This window comes from Engystomops pustulosus, chromosome 9, assembly GCF_040894005.1.
Source record: "Engystomops pustulosus chromosome 9, aEngPut4.maternal, whole genome shotgun sequence".
Lineage (NCBI taxonomy): Eukaryota > Metazoa > Chordata > Amphibia > Anura > Leptodactylidae > Engystomops > Engystomops pustulosus.
In genome coordinates this window covers 38,367,315-38,388,592 of record NC_092419.1, presented here as the reverse complement: position 1 = coordinate 38,388,592, position 21,278 = coordinate 38,367,315, and the positions used below count along the sequence as shown (strand labels likewise).

At 45.5% G+C, this 21,278-nt stretch overlaps 1 long non-coding RNA gene across 3 annotated transcripts in view; it reads right to left on the bottom strand.

Moving 5' to 3' along the window:
• The window catches only part of LOC140076500 (uncharacterized), an 81,461-nt gene that overhangs the window by 14,089 nt on the left and 46,094 nt on the right, over positions 1–21,278 (bottom strand). Inside the window, exon 2 of one of the 3 annotated variants that reach the window (XR_011849599.1) lies at positions 2,463–2,523. The exons of the other annotated variants lie outside the window; for them this stretch is intronic. This is a non-coding gene — a long non-coding RNA (uncharacterized lncRNA). The remainder of the gene's footprint in view (positions 1–2,462; positions 2,524–21,278) is intronic. 3 annotated transcript variants of the gene reach the window in all.

The following is a 21,278-nucleotide window of genomic DNA, read 5'->3' as shown; positions in this document are numbered from 1 at the left end:
TGTTAAATCAATTACTATTATGCAGAAGATGTAGCTAGCCTTATCTACAAATTTTACATTTCAATAACCGACTGAGTTGCAAGCGAAATATACGATTACTTACATGTTTTCCTGAATACCATAACATATTCATTCTCTTTGGGGAAAAAAACAGCTCTTCTTTTGTATGATATCGCATGTGAAACATCTGCTTGACAATCATCATATTCCACATTCATTATCATAAGGAAAATACTTTTTTAGAAATCAGTGTAATTCTTTCTTTAGAAGGTTACTGCAGATTAGACATCTGCTAAGAAATTTCTATTATTCTCAACAATGTATTTAATGTCTTTTCTGCATTAAACTTATTGAATGAATAATACCGGTGCCTCTTTTGCAGCATAAGGTGCAGTGAGCAATTTACCTTGAATGTATCGAGAACAAATAGGCACATTATATTTTACATTTATTTGTTCTGTTTAACTGCCTAATAAATTAACTGAACATAAAGGAAATGTTGAGCGCTAAAGTTATTCGCTGTCTGAAAATATGTTTTATAAATTATGTATTTATGCAGCTAGAAGTTGCTTTAAGGACTATTTAAACAACATATTCTTGAATATTGATCACAAATTTCTAATGGTCAAGGTTGGAGATGAGTGTATCTGAACTTTCCATTTGAGTGTGTCATGTTGCTAAACAGCCAATCTGGGAATTTATTGCCCCCTAGCAACTAGCCATGACTATGATTGGCCAGGTGTGTCCCCTTAGCCAATCACATGGCTAGGTAAATTTTCTAGATTGGCTGTTTGCAGCCAACTGCTCAATGGGGCACAATTACGAAAGGTCCTCACGGCACATTTTCGTTGTGTATCCCGACTATTTCCAATTTGCGCCGCATTTAAAGGGGGTTTTTGGCGCACCCGATCGGATTTTGGTGCAATCGCACCGACTTGCATGCGACACAAATCAGGGGGCGTGGCCGACAGACAACCAGAAGGATTCAGACTTAGCGCACAATGCACTCAAGGTGAACTCCAGCAGACCTCAGCGGGGAAGCGACACATGCAGGAAAATGGACGCACAATCTTGAAGAATCACGCCGGACTTCATCCTAGTCAGAGAACGCACCTCGGGGATCGCGACAAGACCTGGTAAGTAAATCTACCCCAATGTGTCTGGATCGTGTGGGGCGCACCTGAAACCGAGTGGGAATTTAGGATCCGCTTATCTATATTCAAGGTCTTAGAACTGATATCCCTTCATAACCCCTTCATTAAAATTAAATTATACAGGTGTGTCCTTTCTCACTTTTCCTCCTGGCTAGACATGTCTAGGAGTTCAGTTCTCTGTGCAGTGGTTGACTTATGTTACTGCAGAAAATCCACCTGTAATGTCAGAACACAGACATGGACAGTGAGTAGCTGCAGGACTGTGAAAATGAATTTATATTACAGTGTTGTAACTGGACATAGAGCAGTGGGGGAGTTTCCTTTGGATCAATGTTCTGGAATCTCTTCATTAAAGAAAACCTACCATGAGGAATCTACTATCAGAAGTAGATGTGATGGTAGATTCCTCCTGCCTGCCTCTGCCCTAATCTGAAATTTAATAATCCTGGAACCGAACTACTAGTGTACTAGCCTGGACAGGCACTGGGAGCTAAGGCTACTCCACGCCCTAGCAGTCTCTGGAGTTAATTTACATATTACTAAAATAAAGTTTTTAACAAGGTCTAGGTTCCAGGCTTATAAAATTACAGATTAGGGCAGAATCAGGCAAAAGGAATGTACCATCAGATCTACTTTTGATAGTAGATACCTCATAATAGGTTTCCTTTAAGCTGTTCCACAGTCGCTCTCCTCTTAATGACTGCTGCTTTTTCATTAGAGTAGAAGGGAGACCTATGAATTTGTTCGCAGATTTGGCAGAATAGCAGTTTAAGGACACAGGGACCAGAATTCAACATCCTGCTCTAATCATGGAATATAGATGAATATTCACATAAAGGCATCATTGAAAAACTCAACTAACTAGATACCCTTCATCAGTATATGGTTGATGCTAGAGTTAAAATTCTGTTATATATTATATAAGCTTTGTGCATCATATACTATAGAAATAGTATAATGGAGCTAATTCTGGCTTCCTAGATTTGAGCAGGGAAGAAGAGAACAGCATACAATTGCAAGCGATGCCAAGACTTTTGTCATTATCTATCAAGAGGTGCTACACTTTACATCAATATCACAGTGTTATAATACAAGACAGATTCAATATAATAAGCATGCTATTTCTTGTTAGCAGAATGAAAAACAAGCCCATAATAGACATTTAAGCAGAAATATGTGTCACTTTTCACAAAATACGTTCATGGATTTCATATATGTATTCATTTTGTTTTTGTAAGGCTGCAAGCTCCCTAAATACAGCGCTATAGCCATAAAAAGAGCAAAATATGCTTACTAAATCATACTTACACTGGATCAGCCTTGATAGAAAACACTTCTGAGACAGAGATAAATGTGATCTTTATACACCCTGCGAAATGGAAGAGTGAGAGACTGTAGATGGACTCGTTTTTATATCTCAATGCATCTACTAAAGCCTCGAGAATGATAATAAAATAAAAGATTGCAGAGATCGTATGAAATGAGCGTTAAAAGTAAATTATTACTGAAGTTTGGAAAAGATGATTTACAGCTGAAGATTGGCTGAGAAATCTTTGCCACTTTGCTGCGGCCAAAATACATCTTCCAGTAAGAGAAGGTTTACTTTCCCTTTATATAGAGGGCAGCACAAGGATGTCACGTCCATCTCCATTTTAATTGGTATACCTGAGTTTCTTAAAAGGAAATTGACCCAATCACTAACCACTACCAGTATTTTGTCAAGCAGTTGAACAGCTTCAATATCATGTTTCGGTCAAGCCTCAGTGTAATAACATTACCCAGAAAATCAACTTTGAAGTTTGATGCATAAAGTCAGGGAGGCGGAGAGTTTAACAGTGAAGTCAAGCTCTCCCTGCTTCTGAACGCTTCCTCATGCACCGGACTTCAGGAGATCTGATCAATGATTTCCCTAGACACAGTGGGGGTCATTTACTAAGGGCCCGATTCGCGTTTTCCCGCCGTGTTACCCGAATATTTCCGATTTGCTCTGATTTTCCCTGTATTGCCCTGGGATTTTGCACACGTGATCGGATTGTGGCGCATTGGCGTCGGCATGCACGCAACGGAAATTGGGGGGCGTGGCCGAACGAAAAACCCAACGGATTCGAAAAAAACGCCGTAGAATCCACCGCAGAGAACGCGCCGCTGGATTGCGAATGAACAGGGTAAGTAAATCTGCCCCAGTATTGTTAATTACACTGAAGGGGATGTTCTTAGGTAGGAAAAGTTTGACTTCAGTGTCTTTACCTCCTTGACTTTATAAAACCAATGTACATCTCACTTTAAAGTTGATTTTCTGGATGATGCCACCACACCACGACATGAAGGAAATATCAACTAGAAGTTGCTCAACTGCTTAACAATATACTTAGGACAATTTCTGATGACAGGTTCCCTTTAAGTATTTAAATGTGCCCCTTTTATAATGTAGAAAGAACTTTCAATGAAGAGGTAAATTATTATGCCATTTATTGTATCCCAGTAAACTTAATTGAAAACATGATATGATGTTTGTTTTTATATTCTTACTAATTAAAAATGAGTATACATGGCACATAATGTTTTTTTGGTTCCAAATACTTAGTCTCCTCAAGAATAATACTAACACTTAAGTTACATAGAGTACAGAAGTTGCACTCCTCTCATTTAACCTGGAATTTTTTTTAAAAAAATCAAGAAATTACCATAAATTTGCAAGTTAACAAGAAATGCCATTGCTTCCAATTGGAAAAGCGAAACCCTCCCTACTATCGTTGAAAATGAAAGAAAATAAGATTCAACTCTGAGGTGGAGCAGATGATAGCAGACAGCCAAGGGTACAGTAAAAATTTTCTTATTGGTCCAAATGGGAAAAATATGATTCATTTAGCTAATCTTAAATATAAATCCTAGAGTACAAATATTACAGAACAATATTACTGAATAGTAAAAGAATTATTTAAGATGTAAGTCACAAAAAATAATTGTCATGTCTCTCATAAAAAGAAACGGTGCTCAGGGAAGGGAATCCTTTGGACCATGTATGCTTCAGTGGAGATTCTGGGTAAGGAATATGCAAATAGATGGTGATGGAAATAGGAAAACTATGGGGGGAATTTATCATACACCAGCACTCGTCCTGGCGGATACATCAAGAGGCTTAGACCTCATGATATAGCCATCAGGCAGCGGCACCACTGGGAAACACTACCCCAGGCCTAACCTGGCGTAGTTTTGCATAAAAACCTGTGAACAAATGTTCAAATGTTCCTGGGACAGAAATCCACTCCACTGGCAGCCACACGCCACCTTGCCCCATATATGCCCTCACCATACCCATAGAGGTCATTGGGAGGGTGAGGAGATAAGCTATGACATCATCTATTGTCAGTAGTGATGTAACGATGGGTCAGTGTTATCTATATAGAGGTCATTGTACAGGGAGGGGAGGAGATAAGATGTGACATCATCTATTGTCAGTAGTGATGTAATAAATGGGTCAGTGTTATCTATATAGAGGTCATTGTACAGGGAGGGGGAGGAGATAAGCTGTGACATCATCTAATGAGTGTAGTGATGTAATGATGGGTCAGTGTTATCTATATAGAGGTCATTGTACAGGAAAGGGGAATAGATAAGCAGGGACAAAATGTCTGGTGTGCCAGGCTGCTATCTATGCATGCCCCTGCTCCTCCCTGGTGGTATATAGAGAGGGCTCACAGACAGAGCTCTCGAAATATGCAGTGGGTGTCGGTGAGTTGCTGCATTATACAGGGCACTGATCACTTCAGTAAATCTGTTAAGTGCCATGGTATAACCTGACTGTAGCTCCTAACTGTGCTGCACACATTCAATTTTTTATTCACAAAGGCCGCCCCCATGGATTTGTCAGAGGGTGCCAATAGGTTGAAATGCCAGCTGGGAGCCAGTTAGAGGCGCCCATAGCTGTTACTTGGCATTCCCTTCAATATAATACTGCAATACAATTGTGCATTGTTTGTGCATTAGCCTAAGCCTTCTAGTAGACCGATGGCCACCCGAACCGCCCACCAAATGTTATACTGAGAAGAACCTTCTCCCATGAAATCCTCATACATATGAGGATTCCTTCTCTCAATACATATGTACGTATGTTTTAGGAATTAGGAAAGTCCTCCAAAGGTCCTGAAACCGCAGATTGAAGGAAGAAAAAAGGGACGCATTCCTCCATTCTCCAAGAAGATTGATTCTAGCACCATATGTAGGAGGTGATCGTAGGGGCTATAACATTCATACAGCCCAGGGCCAATAGCAGTGTCACCCCTGATACCAAATTACGACAACTGCAAGTAACAAAAAGGTGTTAAAAATTGTTAAAAAAGTAACAGAAATAAAATGACAAATAATTAGAGATGAGCGAACATGCTCGTCCGAGCTTGATGCTCGGTCGAGCATTAGGGTACTCGAAACTGCTCGTTACTCGGACGAATACTTCGCCCGCTCGAGAAAATGGCAGCTCCCGCCGTTTTGCTTTTTGGCGGCCAGAAACAGAGCCAATCACAAGCCAGGAGACTCTGCACTCCACCCAGCATGACGTGGTACCCTTACACGTCGATAGCAGTGGTTGGCTGGCCAGATCAGGTGACCCTGGGATAGACTAGCCGCTGGCCGCGCTGCTCGGATCATTCTGTCTCTGGATGCCGCTAGGGAGAGAGCTGCTGCTGCTCAGGGAAAGCGTTAGGGTGTTCTATTAGCTTACTGTTAGGCAGGAGTGATTCTCAAAGAACCCAACAGCCCTTCTTAGGGCTACAATAACGTTCTACTTTTTTTATTTTAATTTGCATCTTTTACCATTTTGTGAGGAATTAGCAGGGGGACTTGCTACCGTTGTGTTTAGCTCTTAGTGGCACACATATCCATAGCAAAGACCGAAGTGGGAAAATTCAGTAGGGGTTGGATTTCTATTAGGCAATAACTCAGTGTCATCTCATCTGGCATAGTAGTGTGCTTCCTTTGATACTTGGCTAGAAAATAGCCATAGGAGAATACAAACAGCTTCTTGAAGCCTACAGTAGCGTTCTATATATTTGATTTCTGGTTGATCTGCTGGTGGCTGTAGTTTCTGCAGTGCATGTACTTGCCAATTCTGAGCAATTTGTAGTGAGACTTGCGACCGCTGTGTTCTGCGCTTAGTGGCGCACATATCCATAGCAAAGGCTGAAGTGGCAAAATTCAGTAGGGGTTGGATTTCTATTAGGCAATAACTCAGTGTCATCTCATCTGGCATAGTACTGTGCTTCCTTTGATACTTGGCTAGAAAATAGCCATAGGAGAATACAAACAGCTTCTTGAAGCCTACAGTAGCGTTCTATATATTTGATTTCTGGTTGATCTGCTGGTGGCTGTAGTTTCTGCAGTGCATGTACTTGCCAATTCTGAGCAATTTGTAGTGAGACTTGCGACCGCTGTGTTCTGCGCTTAGTGGCGCACATATCCATAGCAAAGGCCGAAGTGGCAAAATTCAGTAGGGGTTGGATTTCTATTAGGCAATAACTCAGTGTCATCTCATCCGGCATAGTACTGTGCTTCCTTTGATACTTGGCTAGAAAATAGCCATAGGAGAATACAAACAGCTTCTTGATCTTGAAGCCTACAGTAGCGTTCTATATATTTGATTTCTGGTTGATCTGCTGGTGGCTGTAGTTTCTGCAGTGCATGTACTTGCCAATTCTGAGCAATTTGTAGTGAGACTTGCGACCGCTGTGTTCTGCGCTTAGTGGCGCACATATCCATAGCAAAGGCCGAAGTGGCAAAATTCAGTAGGGGTTGGATTTCTATTAGGCAATAACTCAGTGTCATCTCATCCGGCATAGTACTGTGCTTCCTTTGATACTTGGCTAGAAAATAGCCATAGGAGAATACAAACAGCTTCTTGATCTTGAAGCCTACAGTAGCGTTCTATATATTTGATTTCTGGTTGATCTGCTGGTGGCTGTAGTTTCTGCAGTGCATGTACTTGCCAATTCTGAGCAATTTGTAGTGAGACTTGCGACCGCTGTGTTCTGCGCTTAGTGGCGCACATATCCATAGCAAAGGCCGAAGTGGCAAAATTCAGTAGGGGTTGGATTTCTATTAGGCAATAACTCAGTGTCATCTCATCCGGCATAGTACTGTGCTTCCTTTGATACTTGGCTAGAAAATAGCCATAGGAGAATACAAACAGCTTCTTGATCTTGAAGCCTACAGTAGCGTTCTATATATTTGATTTCTGGTTGATCTGCTGGTGGCTGTAGTTTCTGCAGTGCATGTACTTGCCAATTCTGAGCAATTTGTAGTGGGACTTGCGACCGCTGTGTTCTGCGCTTAGTGGCGCACATATCCATAGCAAAGGCCGAAGTGGCAAAATTCAGTAGGGGTTGGATTTCTATTAGGCAATAACTCAGTGTCATCTCATCTGGCATAGTACTGTGCTTCCTTTGATACTTGGCTAGAAAATAGCCATAGCAATAGGATAGCATTGTTTGGTTTTAAAAACTCAAAAAAAAACAAAAAACACAAAAAAAAAAAAAAAACACAAAAAAAAACAAAAAAAAGTAAAAAAAAAAATAAAGTTATAACTCTCATTTTAAAAATGTTTAACCCGAGGGCTAGGGGTAGAGGACGAGGGCGGGGACGTGGGCGTCCAACTACTGCAGGGGTCAGAGGCCGTGGTCCTGGGCGGGGTGAGACACCACCTGCTGATGAGGGAGCAGGGGAACGCCGCAGAGCTACACTCCCTAGGTTCATGTCTGAAGTTACTGGGACTCGTGGTAGAGCACTGTTGAGGCCAGAACAGTGCGAACAGGTGATGTCGTGGATTGCTGACAATGCTTCGAGCAATTTGTCCACCACCAGTCAGTCTTCCACGCAGTCCACCCATGTCACCGAAATCGCCACTCCTCCAGCTCCTGCACCTCAGCCTCCTCCCCCCCAGTCTGCCCCCTCCCAGGAAAATTTGGCATTTGAACCGGCATACTCTGAGGAACTGTTTTCTGGACCCTTCCCACAGTCACAAACCACTTGTCCGGTTGCTGCTGAGCAATTTTCCGATGCCCAGGTTTTCCACCAGTCACAGTCTGTGGGTGATGATGACCTTCTTGACGTAGTGGAAGTGTGTAAAGAGGTGTCCGACGATGAGGAGACACGGTTGTCAGACAGTGGGGAAGTTGTTGTCAGGGCAGGAAGTCCGAGGGGGGAGCAGACTGAGGGATCGGAGGATGATGAGGTGACAGACCCAAGCTGGGTTGAGAGGCCGGGTGAACACAGTGCTTCTGAGACGGAGGAGAGTCCTCGACCTGAACAGGTTGGAAGAGGCAGTGGTGGGGCCAGACGGAGAGGCAGGGCCAGAGCTGGTGCATCAGCGCCACTGTCAACTAGTGAAGCTCCCGTGGTGAGGGCTCTTGCGGCGAGGGCTAGATCTTCAGAAGTGTGGAGGTTCTTTAAGGAAACACCGGATGACCGACGGACTGTGGTGTGCAACATTTGCCAAACCAGGCTCAGCAGGGGTTCCACCACTACTAGCTTAACTACCACCAGTATGCGCAGGCATATGAATGCTAAGCACCCCACTCAGTGGCAACAAGCCCGTTCACCTCCGGCCGTGCACACCACTGCTCCTTCCCCTGTGTCAGCTGCTAGTCAGCCCCCTGCCCAGGACCCTGCCACAAAAACCCCATCGTCGCCTCCACGATCCTCCACAGCATCCACCAGCGTTCAGCTCTCCATACCCCAGACGCTGGAGCGGAAACGCAAATATAGTGCAACCCACCCGCACGCCCAAGCCCTTAATGTGCACATCTCCAGATTGCTTAGCCTGGAGATGCTGCCCTATAGGCTAGTAGAGACCGAGGCCTTTCGCAACCTCATGGCGGCGGCCGCCCCTCGGTATTCGGTCCCCAGCCGCCACTACTTTTCCCGATGTGCCGTCCCAGCCCTGCACCAGCACGTGTCAGACAACATCATCCGTGCCCTGACCAACGCCGTTTCTGACAAGGTCCACCTGACCACGGACACGTGGACGAGTGCTGCCGGGCAGGGCCACTATATATCGCTGACGGCACATTGGGTTAACTTGGTGGAGGCTGGGACCGAGTCTGACCCTGGGGCTGCTCATATACTGCCGACGCCGAGGATTGCGGGGCCTACCTCGGTCCAGGTGTTTCAGGCCTACTATGCCTCCTCCTCCTCCCACCCCTCCTCCACCTCCTCCTCCGAACTACCATTCGTGGGCACGGCGCCATCAGTCGGTAGCTCTAGGCACAGCAGCAGTGCCGTCGCTAAGCGACAGCAGGCGGTGCTCAAACTGCTGAGCCTAGGCGACAAAAGGCACACCGCCCAAGAGCTATTACAGGGCATCACGGCGCAGACTGATCTGTGGCTGGCACCGCTGAACCTCAAGCCGGGAATGGTTGTGTGTGACAACGGCCGTAACCTGGTGGCGGCTCTGCAACTCGGCAGACTGACACATGTGCCATGCCTGGCCCATGTGTTAAATCTGATAGTGCAGCGTTTCCTCAAGACATACCCCAATCTGTCTGATTTGCTCACGAAGGTGCGCCGCATCTGTGCGCATTTCAGGAAGTCCAGCCCAGATGCTGCCACTCTCAGGGCAGCGCAGCGCCGCCTCCAACTGCCCGCTCACCGACTGTTGTGCGACGTGCCCACGAGGTGGAATTCAACACTGACCATGTTATCCAGAGTTTACCAGCAGCGCAGAGCGATTGTAGACTGCCAGATGTCAACTTCCACCAGAACTGGTAGTCAGGTCAGTCAGCTTCCTCAAGTCTACAATGAGGAGTGGACGTGGATGTCTGATATCTGTCAGGTGCTGAGTAACTTTGAGGAGTCAACACAGATGGTCAGTGGCGATGCCGCCATCATCAGCCTCACCATCCCGCTGCTTGGCCTGTTGAAAAACTCTCTGGTCAGCATGAAGTCGGAAGCTTTGCGCTCGTCACAAGAGACGGGGGAAGAATATTCCCTTGTTGATAGCCAAAGCACCCTGAGGTCTGTTTCTCAGCGCATATCGGAGGAGGTGGAGGTGGAGGAGGATGAGGAGGAAGAGGAGGAGAATGTTGGCGAGACACAAGAGGGGACCATTGTTGAGTCCTTCACTGTTCAGCGTGTATGGGCAGAAGAAGAGGAGTTGGAGGAGTTGGAGGAGGAGGAAATGGACAGTCAGGCCAGTGAGGGGAGTGAATTCTTACGCGTTGGTACTCTGGCGCATATGGCAGATTTCATGCTAGGCTGCCTATCCCGTGACCCTCGCGTTCAAAGAATTTATTCCAGCACCGATTACTGGGTGTTCACTCTCCTGGACCCACGGTACAAGCAAAATCTTCCCACTCTCATCCCTGGAGAGGAAAGGAGTGTGAGAATGCATGAATACCAGCAGGCCCTGGTGCACAAGCTGAAACAGTATTTCCCTTCTGACAGCGCTAGCGGCAGAGTGCGTAGTTCTGCGGGACAAGTAGCGAGGGAGAGTAGGCGAGCAGGCAGCTTGTCCAGCACTGGCAAGGGTACGCTTTACAAGGCTTTTGCCAGCTTTATGTCACCCCAGCAAGACACTGTCACCTGTCCCCAGTCTCGGCAGAGTAGGGCTGATCTTTACAGAAAGATGGTGAGGGAGTACGTAGCTGACCATACCATCGTCCTAAATGATCACACAGCTCCCTACAACTACTGGGTTTCAAAGCTGGACATGTGGCACGAACTGGCGCTGTACGCCTTGGAGGTTCTTGCCTGCCCTGCCGCTAGCGTCTTGTCCGAGCGGGTTTTCAGTGCAGCTGGTGGCATCATCACCGATAAGCGTACACGCCTGTCGACTGACAGCGCTGACAGGCTGACGCTTATTAAAATGAATAAAGGCTGGATTTCTCAGAATTTCCAATCTCCACCAGGTGAAGGAAGCTCAACCTGAATAATTGATCCACTCCTCCTCCTCCTCCTCATTTTCCTCCTTCTCCTCCTCTTTGTACAGTAAAGCAGAGGAAACTGGCTATTTTTTGACAGGGCCCACTGGCTCTTGCTATAGTACTTCATGCATTTAATTTTTCTGGAGGGCCACCTACCCGGTCCTCTGTTTGAAACAATTTTTGTGAGTGCCACATACAGGCACTCAATCTATTCCATTTTACTGCAGGGCCACCTACCTGCTCCTCTGGTTTGAACAATTTTTGGGACTGCCACATACAGGCACTCAATCTATTCCATTTTACTGGAGGGCCACCTACCTGCTCCTCTGGTTTGAAACATTTTTGGGACTGCCACATACAGGCACTCAATCTATTCCATTTTACTGCAGGGCCACCTACCTGCTCCTCTGGTTTGAACAATTTTTGGGACTGCCACATACAGGCACTCAATCTATTCCATTTTACTGCAGGGCCACCTACCTGCTCCTCTGGTTTGAAACATTTTTGGGACTGCCACATACAGGCACTCAATCTATTCCATTTTACTGCAGGGCCACCTACCTGCTCCTCTGGTTTGAACAATTTTTGGGACTGCCACATACAGGCACTCAATCTATTCCATTTTACTGCAGGGCCACCTACCTGCTCCTCTGGTTTGAACAATTTTTGGGACTGCCACATACAGGCACTCAATCTATTCCATTTTACTGGAGGGCCACCTACCTGCTCCTCTGGTTTGAACAATTTTTGGGACTGCCACATACAGGCACTCAATCTATTCCATTTTACTGGAGGGCCACCTACCTGCTCCTCTGGTTTGAAACATTTTTGGGACTGCCACATACAGGCACTCAATCTATTCCATTTTACTGCAGGGCCACCTACCTGCTCCTCTGGTTTGAACAATTTTTGGGACTGCCACATACAGGCACTCAATCTATTCCATTTTACTGCAGGGCCACCTACCTGCTCCTCTGGTTTGAACAATTTTTGGGACTGCCACATACAGGCACTCAATCTATTCCATTTTACTGGAGGGCCACCCACCTGCTCCTCTGGTTTGAAACATTTTTGGGACTGCCACATACAGGCACTCAATCTATCCCATTTTACTGGAGGGCCACCTACCTGCTCCTCTGGTTTGAAAAATGTTTGGGACTGCCACATACAGGCACTATCCAAATTAAATTGTCTCCATAGCAGCCTCCACACGTTGTCTCCATTGCTACCTCCAAAAGTCGTCCATATAGCTGCCTCCATACATCGTCCCTTTATCAAACGAGGTGTGTCAGGCAGAAATTTGGGTTGTTTTCATGGATTCCACATCAAAGTTGTTAACTTTGTCGCCACCCTGCTGTGTTATCCACAAAATATACTGGCAAACTTTTACCATTTAGGGATATTATTTCAGCGCTTCTTGCGCATCTGTTTACATTCCCCTCACCCGGCATATCCTAAACTTATAAGAACGCTACTACACTTGATCTTATACAAAAGGTTCTTAGAAGTGCTGTTTGGGGAGTAGCCTAGAGACAGGGGCTTGGATTGGCGAAAGCTCGCCTGGCAGCGGAACGCCAGCTCCATGCGCATCATGCGCTTCTTGCGCATCTGTTTACATTCCCCTCACCCGCCATATCCCAAACTTATGAGAACGCTACTACACTTAACTTGGTGCAGGCTGGGACCGAGTCTGACCCTGGGGCTGGTCATATACTGCCGACGCAGAGAATTGCGGGGCCTACCTCGGTCCAGGTCTCAAAGGCCTACTATACCTCCTCCCACCCCTCCTCCACCTCCTCCTCCTCCGAATTACCATCCGTGGGCATGGCGCCATCAGTCGGTAGCTCTAGGCACAGCAGCAGTGCCGTCGCTAAGCGACAGCAGGCGGTGCTGAAACTGCTGAGCCTAGGCGATAAAAGGCACACCGCCCAAGAGCTATTACAGGGCATTCCACATCAAAGTTGTTAACTTTGTCGCCACCCTGCTGTGTAATCCCCAAAATATACTTGCAAACTTTTACCATTTAGGGATATTATTTCAGCGCTTCTTGCGCATCTGTTTACATTCCCCTCACCCGGCATATCCTAAACTTATAAGAACGCTACTACACTTGATCTTATACAAAAGGTTCTTAGAAGTGCTGTTTGGGGAGTAGCCTAGAGACAGGGGCTTGGATTGGCGAAAGCTCGCCTGGCAGCGGAACGCCAGCTCCATGCGCATCATGCGCTTCTTGCGCATCTGTTTACATTCCCCTCACCCGCCATATCCCAAACTTATAAGAACGCTACTACACTTAACTTGGTGCAGGCTGGGACCGAGTCTGACCCTGGGGCTGGTCATATACTGCCGACGCAGAGAATTGCGGGGCCTACCTCGGTCCAGGTCTCAAAGGCCTACTATACCTCCTCCCACCCCTCCTCCACCTCCTCCTCCTCCGAATTACCATCCGTGGGCATGGCGCCATCAGTCGGTAGCTCTAGGCACAGCAGCAGTGCCGTCGCTAAGCGACAGCAGGCGGTGCTGAAACTGCTGAGCCTAGGCGATAAAAGGCACACCGCCCAAGAGCTATTACAGGGCATTCCACATCAAAGTTGTTAACTTTGTCGCCACCCTGCTGTGTAATCCCCAAAATATACTTGCAAACTTTTACCATTTAGGGATATTATTTCAGCGCTTCTTGCGCATCTGTTTACATTCCCCTCACCCGGCATATCCTAAACTTATAAGAACGCTACTACACTTGATCTTATACAAAAGGTTCTTAGAAGTGCTGTTTGGGGAGTAGCCTAGAGACAGGGGCTTGGATTGGCGAAAGCTCGCCTGGCAGCGGAGCGCCAGCTCCATGCCAAGATCCAACTAACATAGTTTTAACTGCAGCACCTTTAATCTACTACTAGTTCACTGCCTCCATACATCGTCCCCTTATCAAACGAGCTGTGTCAGGCAGAATTTTGGGTTGTTTTCATGGCTTCCATGTTAACTTTGTCGCCACCCTGCTGTGTAATCCACAAAATATACTGGCAAACTTTTATCATGTACCGATATTATTTGAGCGCTTCTTGCTCACCTCCTTTGGTTCCTCTCTGCCACCCATTGGTTTGAAGCCTGAGTCCATTTAGGGTATGTCGCCATGACACTCTCTAGCCTGCTGCCGCTGCCTCTGCATGCCGTCCCCTATAGTGTCAGGGTCAATTATTGGATGTTTTAGATGCTATCTAGCTTCATTCTGTCACTCTGTCATGGCCATGCTGTTGCCCATAATTTTGGCATAATGGTGCGATTATGCAGCCTCAGAGGCATCCATGCATGCTGCCCCTGCTGTTTCCTGTCCATTTCCGTGGTGTTTCCATCCTTTTCTGAGGTTCCCAGGTGTTTGGCCAAGCTTCCCTGTGCAGAGCCTTGGTCCCCTTGAAAAATGCTCGAGTCTCCCATTGACTTCAATGGGGTTCGTTATTCGAGACGAGCACTCGAGCATCGGGAAAAGTTCGTCTCGAATAACGAGTACCCGAGCATTTTAGTGTTCGCTCATCTCTACAAATAATGTATAAAGGTGAAAACAAAGTAACTTATTTACTCCTAGCTCCATAAGAGGAGCTCCTGAATGGTTAAAAACTGTATATGGATAAAAGGAAGCTGCCATATTTTAGAAGTCGAAACTATTTAACTGTTTTCATGTAAAACATGACACTGCAATCAATGCAGGTCTAAAGGTTAAGTTAAACTGTCAACACATTTCAGACATTTTACATTTAAGGATAAATTATTCCATTTAATCTTAAGAATGGAAGGGATGCTATTTTCTTTCCTTCATAGATCATCCATGTGAAACTTGATAGATTGTTTATCAAATATTTGTGAAAGAAATTATTCTTTTAGACTGTCACCCATACTTACTAGTAGAGGAAAAAATCCACAAAATAAAAATAGATAAAAAGAAATAAAGAAAAAAAAATGGGATCTTTATTTAAAATTTAGAAACAAGAGAACATTTTGTTTGGAATCTTTTGCCGTGATATATTTGCTTATGTCAGTATAGAACCAGGGGAAGCTAAGTAAGCCGGATAGTTGGGTGGCTGATTTAGTGCTTTGCTCCCACACATCATTTTTTACCAAGAAAGGGACGAGTTGTATATCCATTAAAAATTAGCTGACAGTAGGAAACATTTTTCACTTGATATATATTTTAATTTTCCTGGAAGAATGAATCGATGTATTACTCCACCAAGTCAAAGGATTTGTCAATTTTCATAGAAAACCTGGACATAATGTAAGCATTTTTATTATGTAACAATAAAACAAAATTAGAATTCTACAAAATAATTTTAAATATATAATTTGATCATTGGGAGGAAGCACAAAGTAAGGCATCTGCCAATATATATACACTCACCGGCCACTTTATTAGGTACACCTGTCCAACTGCTCGTTAACACTTAATTTATAATCAGCCAATCACATGGCGGCAACTCAGTGCATTTAGGCATGTAGACATGGTCAAGACAACCTCCTGCAGTTCAAACCGAGCATCAGTATGGGGAAGAAAGGTGATTTGAGTGCCTTTGAACGTGGCATGGTTGTTGGTGCCAGAAGGGCTCGTCTGAGTATTTCAGAAACTGCTGATCTACTGGGATTTTCACGCACAAAACATCTCTAGGGTTTACAGAGAATGGTCCGAAAAAGAAAAAACATCCAGTGAGCGGCAGTTCTGTGGGCGGAAATGCCTTGTAGATGCCACAGGTCAGAGGAGAATGGGCAGACTGGTTTGAGCTGATAGAAAGGCAACAGTGACTCAAATCGCCACCCGTTACAACGACGGTAGGCAGAAGAGCATCTCTGAACGCACAGTACGTCGAACTTTGAGGCAGATGGGCTACAGCAGCAGAAGACCACACCGGGTGCCACTCCTTTCAGCTAAGAACAGGAAACTGAGGCAACAATTTGCACAAGCTCATCGAAATTGGTCAGTAGAAGATTGGAAAAACGTTGCCTGGTCTGATGAGTCCCGATTTCTGCTGCGACATTCGGATGGTAGAATTTGGCGTCAACAACATGAAAGCATGGATCCATCCTGCCTTGTATCAACGGTTTAGGCTGGTGGTGGTGGTGTCATGGTGTGGGGAATATTTTCTTGGCACTCTTTGGGCCCCTTGGTACCAATTGAGCATCGTTGCAACGCCACAGCCTACCTGAGTATTGTTGCTGACCATGTCCATCCCTTTATGACCACAATGTACCCAACATCTGATGGCTACTTTCAGCAGGATAATGGGCCATGTCATAAAGCTGGAATCATCTCAGACTGGTTTCTTGAACATGACAATGAGTTCACTGTACTCAAATGGCCTCCACAGTCACCAGATCTCAATCCAATAGAGCATCTTTGGGATATGGTGGAACGGGAGATTCGCATCATGGATGTGCAGCCGACAAATCTGCGGCAACTGTGTGATGCCATCATGTCAATATGGACCAAAATCTCTGAGGAACTTCCAGCACCTGGTTGAATCTATGCCACGAAGAATTGAGGCAGTTCTGAAGGCAAAAGGGGGTCCAACCCATTACTAGCATGGTGTACCTAATAAAGTGGCCGGTGAGTGTACTTGTTCAGCCCATGGAAATGGACCTGTACATTGATCTGTGTGTTGGTAAAATAACAACTGTTACTGTGCTGATGCTGCAGGTCAGAGGACAGTCAAGGAGTCCTTGCATCATAATTCTGTGCGATGCGTAGACTCACATTTTGTCCAATGTGTTCAGTGCGTGTGTCACGGATGCATCCGCGATCCTTGTCTCGGATCGCGGGCATACCTGTGCCCCTCTATGTGCTGTGGTCCGCGCTGCAGCTGTCTTGCTCCCCGGCCTAGACTCACCTCTCCACACTCCTGGCTGTACTCCTTCTAGGCCACGTGCTCCCGCTGCTAGGGCGCACGCGCGCTGGCTCTTTAAGATTTAAAGAGCCAGCGTCCACCTGATTGGAGCTAGTTAATCCTGCTCTCCCTTATAATCCGGCACCTCCCTTCACTCCCTGCTGGATCTTCAGCATTATTTTCTGCTAATTGAAAGACTCCTGAGTTCCCTGTGTTTCCAGTGGACCTCTGTGTTCCTGCGTTACCAGAGATCCTCCGTGCCTGTGTCCATTCCAGGGTTCCTGGCCTGCTAAGTCTTCCAGGGTTCCTGTCCAGCGGAATCTTCAGTCCGTGCCAGCGTTACCAGTGTTCCTCCATGTTTCCTGCTGTCATCTCAGGTTTGGACTGTTTCCTGCCTTCCCTGCCATACTACCTTGGGTGTCACCGTGGGCCTAGTCGCACCCTTGGAACGACCTGGAGGCACCCCGCTGCAGCAAGACCATCCTGCTTTGCGGCGGGCTATGGCAAAAGTGCCACTTAGACTCCAGTCCCGGGTTGCGGCTAGCTCCATCATCTCCTGCAGTGGTTCAGAGGGTCCACAGACTCTCTTAAGTGACTTTTCCACACACTTTTGCGGGTTGAACATATTGATCTGCAGCTAGCCCAAATGGGTTAGACCTTGTTCAGATAAAACATAAGTAAAATATGTGTTTTAAGTAGTGTCTGCTGCCTTTTATTTCACAAGATTTTTGGTCTAAGCTCAAATATAACTAAGGGAGGACTAAGTCTATCCAATAGCATGAAAACTTGTGGACTATGTTGATTATTTTGACCTTTTGACTCTTATCAGATATTATTTGGTTATAAAAATAGGCCAAACTAGATCTTAACTGTGGTAATGATGAAGTTCCTAGAACTAGGGGGCTAAAGAGCTTGACTTCAACCGAGAGGACAAAAGTTGTTGCTAGTTACCTGTAAATGTTTCATGTTCTCCAAATTAATTATGGATTTCAACATATTAATTATTTTTTTCTTTTGCAATTGGGGTTCAGTCAGAAAGACCTAAAATGAGTTAGATAATCTGTCAGAATGTTTTCTTGTATCCAATTGGAAAAGATAAAAAGGTTGTCCCATTTACCTCATGTTAATTTAATAAGTGTATAAGTGTGTGTGTGGGGGGGGGGGGGAGTGGATATTAGGTAATTTACCAAAACACAACTATTAAAAGTTTTACTCCACTTTCTTGATATGTAAAGTGAAGCCTTTCTGTCTTTTACCTCATCAGCTAGACATTCCTGACCATAAAATGGCTACAGATGGAGGGTCATGTGATCTATATCTGTCCATAAACAGTTTGTTTGCATATACTATTTATGGGGGGCTGTATATAATTAAATTAATGGGGGGTCCGTAAATAGCACATTATATAATTTCATTTTGGAGAATGTATATTGTGGTGTTATAAACATTAGGGGCGCTGTATACAAACATAACATGGGAATGCATATAAATTAGCAGGGTGCTGTACATAAATGCATTGTAAATGCATCAGGTAAAACACAGAATTAGTAATATGTGTTATGTGAGTAGTTATATGTGTTTTGCATTGTTAATTATTACTAGTTTAAGAGTAATACCTGCACTAAGTCATAAAGCATGCCTCCATCTATCGGCAAAGGGGTTATGCATCATGTATGAGAAACCATGGCTGAGAAAAATCATAATGAAGTCCTCTTCCTGACGGAGTAGATAGTATCCTGTAAGCTACTGGATGCAACTAATCAGTCACTGACTGAACTACTAGTATGCGAAGCAGTATTCCAGACGGCGACGCTGTGTAAGGATATTATCAATTGTTATTAATGTTTTCACTATCATAATGTTTTCTGATCTGTAGATGCTTTTTAGAGGTTTTCCTGCAATTGCAGTGAGAAAGAGATCAGGGGTAGGCTGCTTAATTGAGGATGAGGAGGGGGGCGTTCCAATTTTTGCCTCAGGTAGCAGAAAGGATAGAAATGGCCTGTATGGCCCCCTTAGCTCCATGATCTGGATCCAGACATACATATAGACTTACTTCTTTCCAAGTAGAGCAGCCTTTATTCCTCACATGTGGTTGTGCCAATAACAACTTAACTGATGGTGTATACAGCTACAGAAACCACAGGAGAAATCCCTACTCATTGTCCCTAAAACTTGGTTCCCTGTCAGTGTTATCCCCAAGTACTGTAAGTCTGTGTTCACATGTTTGTCTTTTTGCATTTAAAAAACACCAGGTGCTCATTACCCATCACATGTGTACAAGCGGAAACGCAAATGAGATCAAACCAAGGCCTGCACTAGTTCCATGTGTGAACACACCCCAAGAAATGTGCCCCACACAGTTACCCCCAGTAATATCCCCCACAAAACCCCCCCAGTAATGTCCCCCACACAGCTACCCCATACAACCCCCCAAAATGTCCCCTATACAAACCCCTTATAATGTGCCCCACAGCCTCCCAGTAATCTCCCTCACAGCTACCCCAGTAATTTCCCCCACACAGCTATCCCCAGTAATTTCCCCCATACAGCCCCCCAGTAATGTCCCCCACACAGCTATCCCTGGTAATTTCCCCCATACAGCCCCCCAGTAATGTCCCCCACGCAGTTACCCCCAGTATTGTCCCACACACAGCCTCCCAATAATGTCCGCACACAGCTCCCAGTAATGTCCCCCATACATTCCCCAGTAATGTCCCCACAAATGCCCCCAGTAATGTGCCACACGCAAATGCCCCCAGTATTGTCCCCTACATAGCCCCCCAGTAATGTCCCCACACAACCCCCCATTAATGTCCCACAAAGCCCCCAGTAATGTCCCCTTCACCCCCCAGTAATGTCCCACACAGCCCCCCAGTAAGAAATATGCCCACACAGCCCCTCAGTAAGTAAAATGCCCACACAGCCCCCCAGTAAGTAATGTGCCCACACAGCCCCCAGTAAGTAATGTGCCCCACACAGCCCCAGTAAGTAATGTGCCCCACACATCCCCCAGCAAGTAATGTTCCACACACAGGCCCCCAGTAAGTAATGTGCCCCACACAGCTCCCAGGTAAGTAATGTGCCCACACACAGCCCCCAGGTAAGTAATGTGCCCACACACAGCCCCCAGGTAAGTAATGTGCCCACACACAGCCCCCCAGTAAGTAATGTGTCCGCACAGCCCCCAGTAATTAATGTGCCTACACAGCCCCCAGTTAGTAATGTCCCCACACAGCCCCCAGTAAGTAATGTGCCTACGCAGCCCCCCAGTAAGCAATTTGGCCACACAGCCCCCCAGTAAGTAATGTGCCCACACAGCCCCTCAGTATGTAATATGCCCACACAGCCCTCCAGTAAGTAATGTGCCCACACAGCCCCTCATGTTCTCCCCTTTCCTAGTCCCTATCATGTCTCCCACCTCACTGATGTAGCTCTGTGTGTGCACTGTTTTCCCCGGCAGGTCATGTAACCATGACATCATCAAAGGTCCTTCAGCCTCTGGGAGTATTATTCTCCCAGAGGCTGCAGCTACTGCTGGGGTAAATAATGCACCCGTTCCCATCACGATCTGTGTCCTGAAGACACAGATCGTGATGAGAGAGAGGAGGATGTCCAGGCAGCGGGGATGATGTTCTGCTGACCTGGGGCACTGACCAAAAGATCCGAGGCACAATTTCCTGGCTTGGTGTCAGGTCTTTGAACACTGACATGGTGCCAACTGACCAGAAACTGTAGTAGGAATGGAACCCTTTCCATCTATAAAGGACACCACTTGCTGCCATTTAATGTACAGAGGGCACAGGCGGCATTGCTATCTTTCTGCTTTCATTTTGCAATCAGTGGTACATGCATCTTAAAGACACACACACCATCGATTACTATTCAGATCCCGGATGACACCCCCTAAGACAGGTAGGCAGGTTTTCACCTACCTGTTATCCCTGCCCTGATCCAGCCCCTAATTATGACCAGGCAACACTGGTAAGTAGGATAACTATTATATAGACTCATTGTAATATTCATTAATATTGTGAAAAAAGTACAGTAGCATTGACTGATGTATACAAAATTAAAAGTAAATGCACATCACAACTAGTTTTCAAATAAATCATAGAGTAGATAAAGCAATAACCACTAAAGTAAAGTAATCCATTATTGGATTTTTATTGTAGGTTTAGGGCCACAAATATGCTGAACACAGACTTAGACTGAATTTATAAATATATTTATAAATTTTATGTCTTGAAAATTTTCAAGAACAAGCCTCAGGCCCCATTGGGCACAGAATGTTTTTGGTATAACCCACCCCCTGTTTTCTGAAAACCTCTAGACAGTCCTCATATTTA